General features: G+C 39.3%; 1 pseudogene; it reads right to left on the bottom strand.

Moving 5' to 3' along the window:
* Positions 1 to 253: 253 nt before the first annotated feature.
* On the bottom strand, positions 254 to 11,875 carry LOC123847025 (zinc transporter 6-like; annotated as a pseudogene).
* Between the last annotated feature and the right edge of the window lie 161 nt (positions 11,876 to 12,036).

The raw sequence follows: 12,036 nt of genomic DNA, 5'->3' as shown, positions 1-12,036 counted from the left end.
ATACATTTCACAGAAATATAGTTTTATCGGTTTCGTGTAATGTGAACAAACCTACTACTCTCTAACATTTTGAGTAAATGATTGAACAGTCAATGCACAGTTGGATTACTAAATAAATTGCAAGTCAAGGAGTCTATATTTCTCATAAAAATAATTAAATTATAGGACATCATGGTCTTGGCTGTCCAATTCTATTGCCAAGATCTACTTGGCCAATTTTAAAACCAGTCCTGAATCCTGCTACTCCAAGTTCTTAATTATGCTTGCTACTATAAGATGTCTGTCCATGATTAAGACCCAAACCATAAAGTCTTGGGTGTTTAGCAGAATAACAGGGCTCATGTTTTTCCCAGGGGTATTAAATGAACATTCTGGAAGTGGACTACTAGGTCTAGATGGAGTAAACGTGATAAGGTTTGAATCATTAGCATCCTTTAAAGGAGGCACTGGAATTAGGTGACGATCTGAAAAGTGTAGGACATTGGCTGCAACAGGTATAATCCAACCATCCCTGAGAATTTGAACGAAGTAGACATTAGAGTGTATAGCCTGTTGGTCACCTGAGCAAGAACCTTGTGTTTGTTTGCATCTCATCAAATTCTTTTATGCTCTGATCCAGCCAATGAGCCAAAACTTAGGGCCCCAAAATGCTCATTTTGAACTTCTAAAACTCCATCCACGGTAGATCCCTCTCTGATAACTTTGTCCAACTGACCAGTAACTTGGGGTGGTGTCTGGTGGGACACTTGGCCACTGGACACACTCACTGGATACAGAGTGCCAAACATCGTCAGAGCTATGGCAGAGGGAGTGTCTACAGCAAAATAATTATTCATTTCAATTAGCATATATGTAATACAAAGAGCAGATGCTCCCACAAGATCATTCAGGGAAAGAAGATACTGCTAAGTCCTAGAAGAATTCTACACAAGCTTCAACTAAGAACCACAGCACACTCTCAAAGCCAACTCATACTAGCAGCTTCAGAGACAGAAGCAAGAGGTTGATTTCAAATAGAAAGCATCGTGAGCAACTTAAACAAAGAGCCACAAAAGAACCAACTAATAATCTTCCCATGTGTATCTCATGCGACTCCAAAAAGTGTTCTTTCTTTTAACATAAAGAGAGCTCCCATGGGGGCAAAGACGGCCAAGACCTCTAATCTTTCAAATCCAAATGAATAGACTGGTCTCGGTTTCCTCCTCATCACCCAGGAACTTACCAAGCATGCATCAAAAAGATCAAACAGTCAAGTAGGTATCGGCAGGGAAAGCTCCACCGTTACCAGAACGACATCACATCAGCAGGATGTCAGTACGTGTAAGGTTTACTGCACCAAAGAGCAAGATGTCCCAGGACTCCCACTCAGCTGCTACACGTCTAAACCTCTGTCATAACTTGCCAAAAAAAAAAGATCTTTGTGGTTTTCTTTTTTTTTTTTTTAAGATTTTATTTATTTATTTGAGAGAGAGAGACTGAGAGAGAGAGCACATGAGAGGGGGGAGGGTCAGAGGGAGAAGCAGACTCCCCGCTGAGCAGGGAGCCCGATGCGGGACTCGATCCAGGGACTCCAGGATCATGACCCGAGCTGAAGGCAGTCGCTTAATCAACTGAGCCACCCAGGCGCCCCCTTTGTGGTTTTCTAAAGAGATGAATGGTCCCCCACGATGAGGAGCAGCACTCTCCTGCCGGAAGATGCTCTGGGAGCTGGTTTTCCCTATTTGATTATTCCAACCTCCAGGGGTACAAACAGTTTTGTGATATTTTGTTAAAAAGTAAATGGAATTAAGATTTGAAACAGATCAGATTTGGGAATCTCTTCTTCAGAGTGGTCACGTGGTATACCCACTGTGGATCACAGACATCTGTAAAGGATACGTGTTCATAGACTTAACAACTACCTGAAATCCTAAGTGAAAATCACCTTTAATGTAGGAAATTTGTAACACATGCTCTTATGATAAAGCTCAGTGAGTCAAAGAATTACAAGATAGAAGAAAAATTCTGTACATTTACAGAAAGTGAATGGGTAGGCAAATAATATCGTATGTAAAATATAGTGACTCAAGAAAGGTTTAGGCTATATTTCACAGCTTATAAGCATTTTTTTTTTCTAACATCGCATTTTCCTAAACCCAAATGACCTTATTTTTTAATATAAGTATTTTCAATTAAACTATTTAAAGGTCCATATTTGATAACTATGTAATGATTTAAATTAAACATGAGTTTTTGGGACATGAGGTGCCCTAGTCATTCCCCTTAAGGTCCATGACCTTGAGCCCTAACCATCCTTCAGATGCATTCTTAGACTAAAAGCTCTTAACAAATTTCATCTTATTTCTAATTCAATGTCAGAGAATTAATGTGTTGACACTGGAATTATTAATCCCAGTATAATTAAAATGATATATATTTAACCACTTAATAGAACAAGGAGTGTGGATGGAGAAGAATCTAAGAACTAGATTCTCTAGCTGAAAGGAAAACAGTTATTTTGATCTCTATGCTAATTCAATCCATGGCCCCCAGAACGGAACTATGGGGCACTCTATTTCATTCTGTCTTTAATGAATCCGAACTGAGTAACTGGAACCAATAGCCACTTATTCACAAATGTAGTCTATTTCTAATTCTTGGCCAAATAAGCTCTCAGAAAGATGATTTAAAAAAAAAAATCTTAGCACCCATATATATATGACAAAGGTATTTTTGGCTTGTGAAGAATGAATATAGCTTCAATTCTGGCAAGATTTTAGAAAAGATGAAAATCAGCATCATCCTTACAGGGAACAATTCCTAACCCCCTCTGCCCTGTTTGAAGAACAGTCACAAATCATTTTAAAGTCCTTGATCCCAGTGGTGAATTCTCACACTGTCCTAGGCTTTCTACTTTTTGGGGTTTGAAAACTCAATGAGATAATTTCATTCAGAATAAAAATGTGAGCACCCTGAACTTGGGAAGGAGCAAATGACACCATAGCACATCAATATCTTCCATTTGGTACCAGTTGGTACAGAGGTTAAGAATTTTTAAAAACAAAACCACAAAAGCAGGAAAGAGAGAGGGAGATGGCTAATTGGAAGGGGAAGGGTGATATATAGACAGTACATACACAACTCCATACCTGCTCAAGCCCTTAATCTTCATGCAATAATGGTATTGGTAAGCTTCTGAAAACACTAATGGAAGTGAGTGTCCATGTAACATACCAAGGAAGGTTAAGGAGCATGATGGAAAGCTCATTTATCACAGATGCAGACAAACTTGGGTTCAATTGCCCACTCTGCCACTGGTCAGCTCTAGGACCTTAGGGCAAGCTATTCGTCCCCTTTTAACCTCAGTCTTGCCATCTGAGAAATGAGGCTAATAGCCCCTACTTTATAGGGTTATTGTGGAGATTTTATGAAGTCTCAGATTATGAGTGTTGGAAGGAGAGCCCATGGAGAAGGCAGACCACCCAGATTCTAGTCTTTGTTCAGCCACACACCAGCTGTGCAACTTGCATGTGTGATGGAAATTCTCTGAGCCTCATCAGTTCTGCCTGAAGAATGCACAGGATTCTATTGGCTCGATTTTCCTCATTGTTCTATTTTCAAATCACGTGAGATAATTACATTTATAAATGGGAAAAAGACTGTTTTTAGGATAATAAGTATAGTAGAGAAGCAGTCTTTAAAGACCTTTTTTACTTTCAAAGAACCTGCAGACTCTTTAGGGAAAAAAATACATGAAAAAAAGCATATATTTACATTATGTTCTTTCCTTTAAAAAGGTTTAATATTTGTTAATTAAAAGGCCTAATTAACATTAAAAGTTTTAATGCTTACTGAGATCAATTATCTTCACTTGTATCAGCTAAATTAATAAAAGTGAGATTAAATGGGTATTCATACAATATTTGTCTTGAAATCTCATATCCTGTGTTAAGACATTTTGACCCATCTAAAGAGAGGGACTTTAGTATTTTCCACTGAGAATGACTTTTTAAAATAATAATATTAGGTGATTGTGAAGCCTCTTAGGTTTTAACTTTGAATTTCAAACACAGTAATCCTCCCTGCTTCTATACTAACTGCACCACACACAAAAAGCCCTTTATAATGAATGAGGTATCATTATTCATAGATGCTCTTAAACAATGACTCCAAATCCGACTCCTTAAACAAGTATGTAAAGAGAAAACAGTCATTACAGTTTTTCAGAGGAACCTTAGAAGGCCTATTAGGATTGGTGGGGTTTCTTGAACATAATACAAGTTCTCTGACAGTGAGCCAAGAGCTAAAAAAAACCCCACAAAAAACAACAAAAAAACCCCCACTATGCTTAAAAAAAGAAAGCTATTGGAGGTTATGATGCATTTGACTTATTTCAGGAATGCTTAAAATACTCATAAAGGAAAGATGAGTTGCTCAGTAGGTGCCTTTTTTTTTTCCCTTGGGTGTGGGGAGGGCTCTCTGAAATATAAATGTCAACAAAAGAAAACCAAATATTCAGAAAGCTACTGAGTTTAAACAAGTTTTAATTCAGCCTTACAAGAAAACCCATGTCAGCCATGCTCAGTTGCTCCTGCCACTCTTGGTTAACATGGTATGGGTTTTGCAACAGGTGGGAATCATTCATTCCTGCACCCATTCACCCAACACGTATCAAACACTTGTTACCTTGTCCCCCCACCCCCGCCCCGGTTCCAGAAGGAAAGCAAGCATACAAAGTTGCTCATCTCTTGAAGATCACATTCTAAAAGTGAGGGGAAATCAACGAATATGTATTTATGTGAGGTGGGGGGTATCTGCTAGACAGAAAATCAACCAGAGCCACTGTCTGAATACTACTGTGTGTCACAGAACCTGATTACAGATGGAATTTGTCAATAATTGGTCAAGAAGTCCTCAAAAAAACAAACAAACAAACAAAAAATTATCTTGCCCCAAACAGCAAAAGTTATTTGTTGAAAACGTACTTAAAATCTAAGTACCGCGTTAGACATTTTATATCTATTATATTTTTGTTATGACACTTTGGGGTTTATTCAGAGGCTGCTGTAGATGCAGTATGGCTACAACATATTTGCAGCTCCTGCCATCAAGAAGTGGAGCCTATGTTGCCCACCTTAACCTGCGGTTTCATTAGTAGATGGTGGGAGAAGTAACATCATGGGGAGTCCCAGGGCCTCATTTCAACAAGAATGCAGCTTCTATCTTTGTGCTCTGGGGACCCTGAGGGTGCCATGCAGTGAGGAAGCTTGCAACAGAAGACCACTTGCAGGAAGATTCCAGACAATTCAGCTGTCCCAGCTGAGCTCAGGCTCAGGCAAACAAGCAGTTTCTGAGCAAATTTAAGTGAGATTGGCAGAGAAACCTCCCAGGTAACCCACACAGTCCATAGACATAATAAACCTTTGTTGTTTGAAGCCTCTAAGCTTTAGGGCAGGTTTTTATGCTGCAGTAGGCAGAGAAACAGAAGCTGCCTGTGTTCAGAGGCTCACAGCGAGAAAGAACAGAGCCAGGACTGCGAGTCTTGTCTGTCCGACTGCAGCCGCTAATCTTTGCAGCACTGCAGGTATAATTTTCCTGGAAACCCATTTCTTTATCATGAAAAAATGAGGTTGAAATAATCCATCAATTTCTACCATACTCAACATTTCTACGATTCTATGAATCTGTAAGCATTTAGGTACATTCCCTGCCCATTCCCCTCCTCAAATAATCACACCATCCCAGCAATTTCCAGGATGAGAAGTTCTTACATCACTAGATTAAGCAATCTAACCTAAGACAAATTATTCTATTTCCAAATATGTAAAAAAAAAAAAAAAAAAGAAAAAAGAAAAAGAAAAAAGGTGGGGGGATTATAATAGCCACCCAGTACTGTTGTGAGGAGATGGAGTAAGGGGTATGAAATGCCTTTAGAGCACACAGAGAGCTATATTCAGTGCAGTGTAGCACAGGGTGTATGTGTGTGGGGGGGGGTCTTAAGTAACATCCAAAGTAATACCCACTTAGGGGTGCCTGGGTGGCTCAGTCGTTAAGCGTCTGCCTTCGGCTCAGGTCATGATCCCAGGGTCCTGGGATCGAGCCCCACATCAGGCTCCCTGCTTCTCCCTCTCCCACTCCCCCTGCTTGGGTTCCCTCTTTGGCTGTCTCTCTCTCAAATAAATAAATAAAATCTTTAAAAAAAAAAGTAATACCCAATTACATTGCATCTGAGATTAAAGATGGTCCCCAATCCTTTGATGGTCCTTTCATTGAGAACCGAGGTCTAGGTTTTCTCTTTTAGGTTTTTTTGGAATTCTAAGCCACCATGTAAGAAATCCAACTTTTCTGAGATTATCAGGCTGGGGAGAAGGTCAAGTTAGTCACCTGAAGAGGTCACATGGAGAGACAGGTTCGTTCCCGTCAGTCCAACCATCTCAATCCAAGTGACAGGGGTCCATGAAGCTTTGAGGGTGACAGCTTCAGCACCATGTACACAAGGGACCACACAGACAACAGCCTACTTCCACCCACCGACTCCCCAAATCATAAACGATCACATACTGTTAGCTTGTGGCAGTTTATTATGTAGAAATAGATAACTAGGACACACATTCTTCTAAGTACAAGAAAGACAAAATTCCTAAAATTTCTGTCTCAGTTAATAACTTCATGGCTGTTTGGGACAGATTCTCTGCCCCCCTTCCTCCCCCCACTGACTGACACACACACACACACTCTGTCTCCTACATACAGATCTAAATCTACACAAACACATAAAATAGCATTTTCTTTTTATTAAAATCATTTTTTTAAAGATTTTATTTATTCATTTGAGACACAGAGATACAGAGAGAGAGAGCATGAGCAGGGGGAGAAGCAGAGGGAGAGGGAGAAGCAGGCTCCCCGCTGAGCCAGGAGCCCTATCTGGGGCTTGATCCCAGGACCCTGAGATCATGACCTAAGTCGAAGGCAGACACCTAACCGTCTGAGCCACCCAGGTGCCCCAAAATAGCATTATTTTCAAGTTACCTGATAAACTCTGATCCATAGTGAGAAGTGTATTGTAAAATGGAGGATAAAATATACTAAAAATGACAGCAAACACAAATTTGACTATTAAACTCAACCATGAAACTTGCAACAGCCATGAATTAGGAACGAAAAATAAAAGACTATATATCTCTCATTGCTGAAAGGGAAAAAACACTACTACTGAAGGTATGTACTGTTTTCCTAGACACAAAGGAAAATTCAATGGTTCATTTTATCTGTGCCACTAGATAACATATAAAAAACGTCTGACATTAACAAGAACTCACAATTAGTTTTTACATCAAAACCAGAAACTATAAAAGAAAATGTTAAATGCAAACTCATAAATACAATTTAAAAAACAAGAAAACATGGGACTTTTTTTTTCTAAACCATATAAAAAGGGGTAGTTTCCTTAATATTAGAAAGGTTCTTACAAATTCATTAGAAATTGGGATACTGACATGAACAGGCAGTTTATAGGAAAAAATTAATGAAATGGCTTTGAAATATAGGAAAACACTCTCAGTACACTAGCTATTAGAGAATGCAACTTAAAATAAAAAATGATGCAGTGTTTTCAGATCTCTGACAGAGATAAAATAGATTTGATGACCCGGCATGTGCTGGTGGAGATAGAGGTACCATCCCGCTCATGTCACCATGGATTTGGGTCTCCACAGCTCGTTGGCGGGCATTTCTGCAATAACTCTCCAGCATACACCTCTAGGACTCCACCCTACATAACTGTTTGCACACATTTGCAAATATATCTGTAAAGATGGTCATTCAATCACTATAATAAATACTTTAGTCTAAAAATGGACAGTCTGTTAATGACTGGTAAAATATTAACATTCAAATATTGAAATTTTATTCAATGTTTAATAAATATAAGTATATACCAAATACAGAGAGAACTCTAATATTTATTCTTAGGTACATAAAGCAAAGTGCAAGTCAGTATGCTTTTTACTTTCTCATTCATATTAAAAAGGGGCATGGGTGTGTATATGCACATATGTGCACAGGCATGTGCATGGAATATTTTTGGAAAGATTTGTAAGAAACAATATATCTGGGAAATACAACAGGAAAATAATATGGGTAGCAGCCTCATTTTTTATATAATTTTTCCTATTTATTTAGTTTTGCATTTTTACCATGTGCCATTATTTCTCTCTAAAATTAGTGGGGTGTGGAGAAATTCAATGATTTCCCAAAGGCTTCCAAATGATATGCAACAAAATAACTGTAATACCCAAATGCAGTATCTTGGGAGCTGGAGCTGTGTAGTTACATTCCAGAGAACCCCAGAATCCCCCAGAGTTACTTGGTACCACTGCAGAGTCCGATGGGGAGGCAAAGTGGTCAAAATTCTACCTTTCACCCTCACCAGCTTTAATCAAAGCATTCAGCTTTTATCTATTTTATACATTGCAGCTACACAAATGCTTTGAATGGGAAAATTCCACTGTTAAACAAGTCTGGGAATTCTTGACATATAGGAATACAGTAACAACATATCCCTTAGCTGTCAACTGTGATATAAGACATAGCTGGCTAGTTTGATTTTAACCTACATCATTCCATGATAGCTGAAGGACTCTTTATAAATATATGCAGCTGACACAAATCATAGAGTCTTCTACTGACCTCTCTTGTTTGAAAGCATTCTGATTATGGCACAGTATCTATAAAAAGCATTGGCAATCTATTCATCAAATTTCCAAACAGGGAAAAAAAGAAACCCAAACAAAAGCAACAAATGTTTTGTATTTGATTCTTTAAGGTTTGCTGTGTTTTATAAAACAGAATAATTTCACATCTGCCTTTATAACTTTGTCACATTTACTGAGGAACCAATTGTGGGAATCTAGAACTTCATAGACTACAACTTGATGTTTTCCTTAATAAAAAGAGTTTTCAGGGTGCCTGGGTGGTTCAGTTGCTTAAGCGACTGCCTTCGGCTCAGGTCATGATCCTGGAGTCCCTGGATCGAGTCCTGCATCAGGCTCCCTGCTCGGCAGGGAGTCTGCTTCTCCCTCTGACCTTCCCCCCTCTCATGTGCTCTCTCTCTCTCTCTCTCAAATAAATAAATAAAATCTTAAAAAAAAAAAAGTGTTTTCAGATGTGAAGTCTTGGCTGTTTAACTAGGGCCTATGCTTGCATCATATTCCTTTTCTAACCGCAACTAAATAGGTCTTCTTTCTCACATCACTTCTGGCTATCATTTACAATGTGTTGGCTCCAGTATTTTATTCCTGAATGCACAGCCTGCTTGTATGTCCGAGACCCACATCTGCTTCCTTAAGCAGAGTGCTCTGTGCAACAGAGAGCTTCTGTGGACACTGGTTTCTTCCTGTCTTCTGTAATTTGAGCAGGAGGATTTTATCCTGATGCTCCTGATACACACAACAGCTCAAATACCAGTCTCTCTAGCAATGCATAATTCCTATAAATTGTCACTCCCCCGCCTTATGTATAACATCCCTTTTCAGCCACATTTCTCCACTGGATTCTACTCAGAGGTCTAATAACTCCTGGAAACTGATCCTTTTCTAACAGTTGATCTTCATTTCTGGACTTAATTTTCATCACTATTACTCTTCCCTTGACCCCTTCCCATGGGCGCCCCCCGCTGTGACTTTTCCTTGGACATTCCTATGTGCAGGCTAACTGATGGCTTCACTTGTTCTAGGCTCCACTGAGATCCCAGATAAGATGACCTTCTATCCACCTGGAAGGAGAGGTCTCACAGGATTTTCAAACAAAATTCAAGTTTTGAAATTCTGTCAGGTCAACAATAAGAATTTAAATCCTGAATGTTATTCTATATGTACAATCACAAAGACTTTTTAAAAAATCTTATTTGACAGAAAGAGAGAGAAAGACAGCACAAGCAAGGGGAGCGGGGAGAGGCAGAGACAGAGGGAGAAGTAGGCTCCCGCCGAACAGGGAGCCCAACATGGGGCTCCATCCCAGGACACTGAGATCATGACCTGATCTGAAGGCAGACGCTTAACAGACTGAGCCACCCAAGCACCCTGCAAAGACTCTTCATTAGAAACCGAATAGATATTAATGGGGAACCTAATATTTGTTATCAAAAGTCCACAGCCAGAAACCATACTTTTACTATAAAATTAAAGAAATGGAAGTTTTCTCTACCATAAATTCTGGTACACTTGATTTTTGCAGTAATATTGACCAGTTCCCTAAACTTCACCAATCTATTAGGCAGAGCAGTGCCACGTAATTTGTAGGAATGGATTGAACTTTAATGTCTCCTCATCATTTGGAACTGAGCCATTGGAAATTTGCAAGTTATCCTGCTTTGTTGTTGTTTTTAGTAGATAGAGGGCAGGTAGGGGAATCAAATCATCAGAGGTAACCAGTCCCCTCTCTGAATAATTCTGGGAGAGGTCTTAACTGGATTATTAAAGAAGGCAACTAACAATAAGGATCACATACCTTCCTTATAGTTGTGTTAATATAATTGCATATGCACATCTAAACAATATAGTGAAGAATGGTTTAAAGGAGAAATGAACACCCTACAGTGAATCAATCTTTTTCAGAGTCAAAGGGGACATTTCAGCTTCCCAGAGGGAGAGTAGGGAAAGTGAGGGGCGGGGTGAGACTAAGACAGTCAGCAGGCTGTCTGGGAGAGGGAGGTGAGCTGAAGAGCTGTCACCTGAAAAGAGAAAGTAGGATACAGGGAATATTCCAGCAAACCAGCTGTGCTCTACTACTTTATACAAGCCAGCAAAGTCACTACTTTTCATCTCAAAAAATAACTCATCCCCAGAATACAATATTCTTCCTTAATTCTCAATTATCTACGTACAGTTTAGCATTAATCTTTGCAGTTGATAATTTTCAACAATGTCACTCCTCGGAAGCATCGAGAACACGGTTAATAAAAGCCAAATGGAATGATAACACAGTCATGAGTGATGTTAAAAATAGAAATGAGACATCCTTACAGAAAGTGTTCAAAATCCATACACATCTTTTTTTTTTTTTTAGATTTTTTATTTATTCATTCGAGACAGAGAGATAAAGAGAGCATGAGCAGGGGGAGAGGCAAAGGGAGAAGCAGGCTCCCCGCTGAGCCAGGAGTCAGACGTGGGGCTCGATCCCAGGACCCTGAGATCATGGCCCAAGCCAAAGGCAGATGCTTAACCATCTGAGCCACCCAGGCGCCCCCATACACATCTCTTATTAAGCCAGATTCCCAATGTCTCTGTAATCCTAGAGGGACAATTTTGGCACACTGGGAAGTTGCCTCATTTTTCTTATCTTCCTGAGAGGAACATATTAGCAAGATACCTACAAAGCCTCTTAAACACTGAACTGTAATTTTCAGCCACCCCCATTCATATCTTGAAGCCAGTACCTGAAACAGTACTCATGTCTTGTCTTTGAAGTCTGGGAGAAGTTTAAATACCCAAAAATAATGTCTCTGTGAAAAAAATTAAAAATAAACATCCAGAAGAAATTTTGGTATCTTGCAAACTGTTGAATACATTACAAATCCTGATTTAGTAGTTACATTTATAATACAAAAGTCTTTTAATAAAATTTTCATTTTGGAAAATTTTTTAAAGATTTTATTTAACAGAAAGAGAGCAAGCGTGAGAGAGCGAGCACATGAGCAAGAGCAGAGCAGGGAGCCCGACGCAGGATTCGATCCCAGGACCCTGAGATTATGACCTGAGCTGAAGGCAGATGCTTAACTGAGCCACCCAGGTGCCCTGGAATATTTTTAGATTTTCTGAAAAGTTGCGGGCAGATTACAGAGTTTCCACATATTCCACACCCATTTTCTCTATTATTAAAATCTTACCTTCTGGTTCATTTATCGTAACTCATGAATCAATACCGATATACTCTTTTTTTTTAAAGATTTTATTTATTTATTTGACAGAGAAAGACAGCGAGAGAGGGAACACAAAGGGGGAGTGGGAGAGGGAGAAGCAGACTCCCTGCTGAGCAGGGAGCCTGATGCGGGACTCGATC

Source organism: Mirounga angustirostris, unplaced genomic scaffold (genome assembly GCF_029215605.1).
Source record: "Mirounga angustirostris isolate CCGP_5_RB_7025 unplaced genomic scaffold, mMirAng1.0.hap1 SCAF_6, whole genome shotgun sequence".
NCBI lineage: Eukaryota > Metazoa > Chordata > Mammalia > Carnivora > Phocidae > Mirounga > Mirounga angustirostris.
Note: the sequence above shows the minus strand (reverse complement) of the source record. Positions and strands in the feature narration are given on the sequence as shown.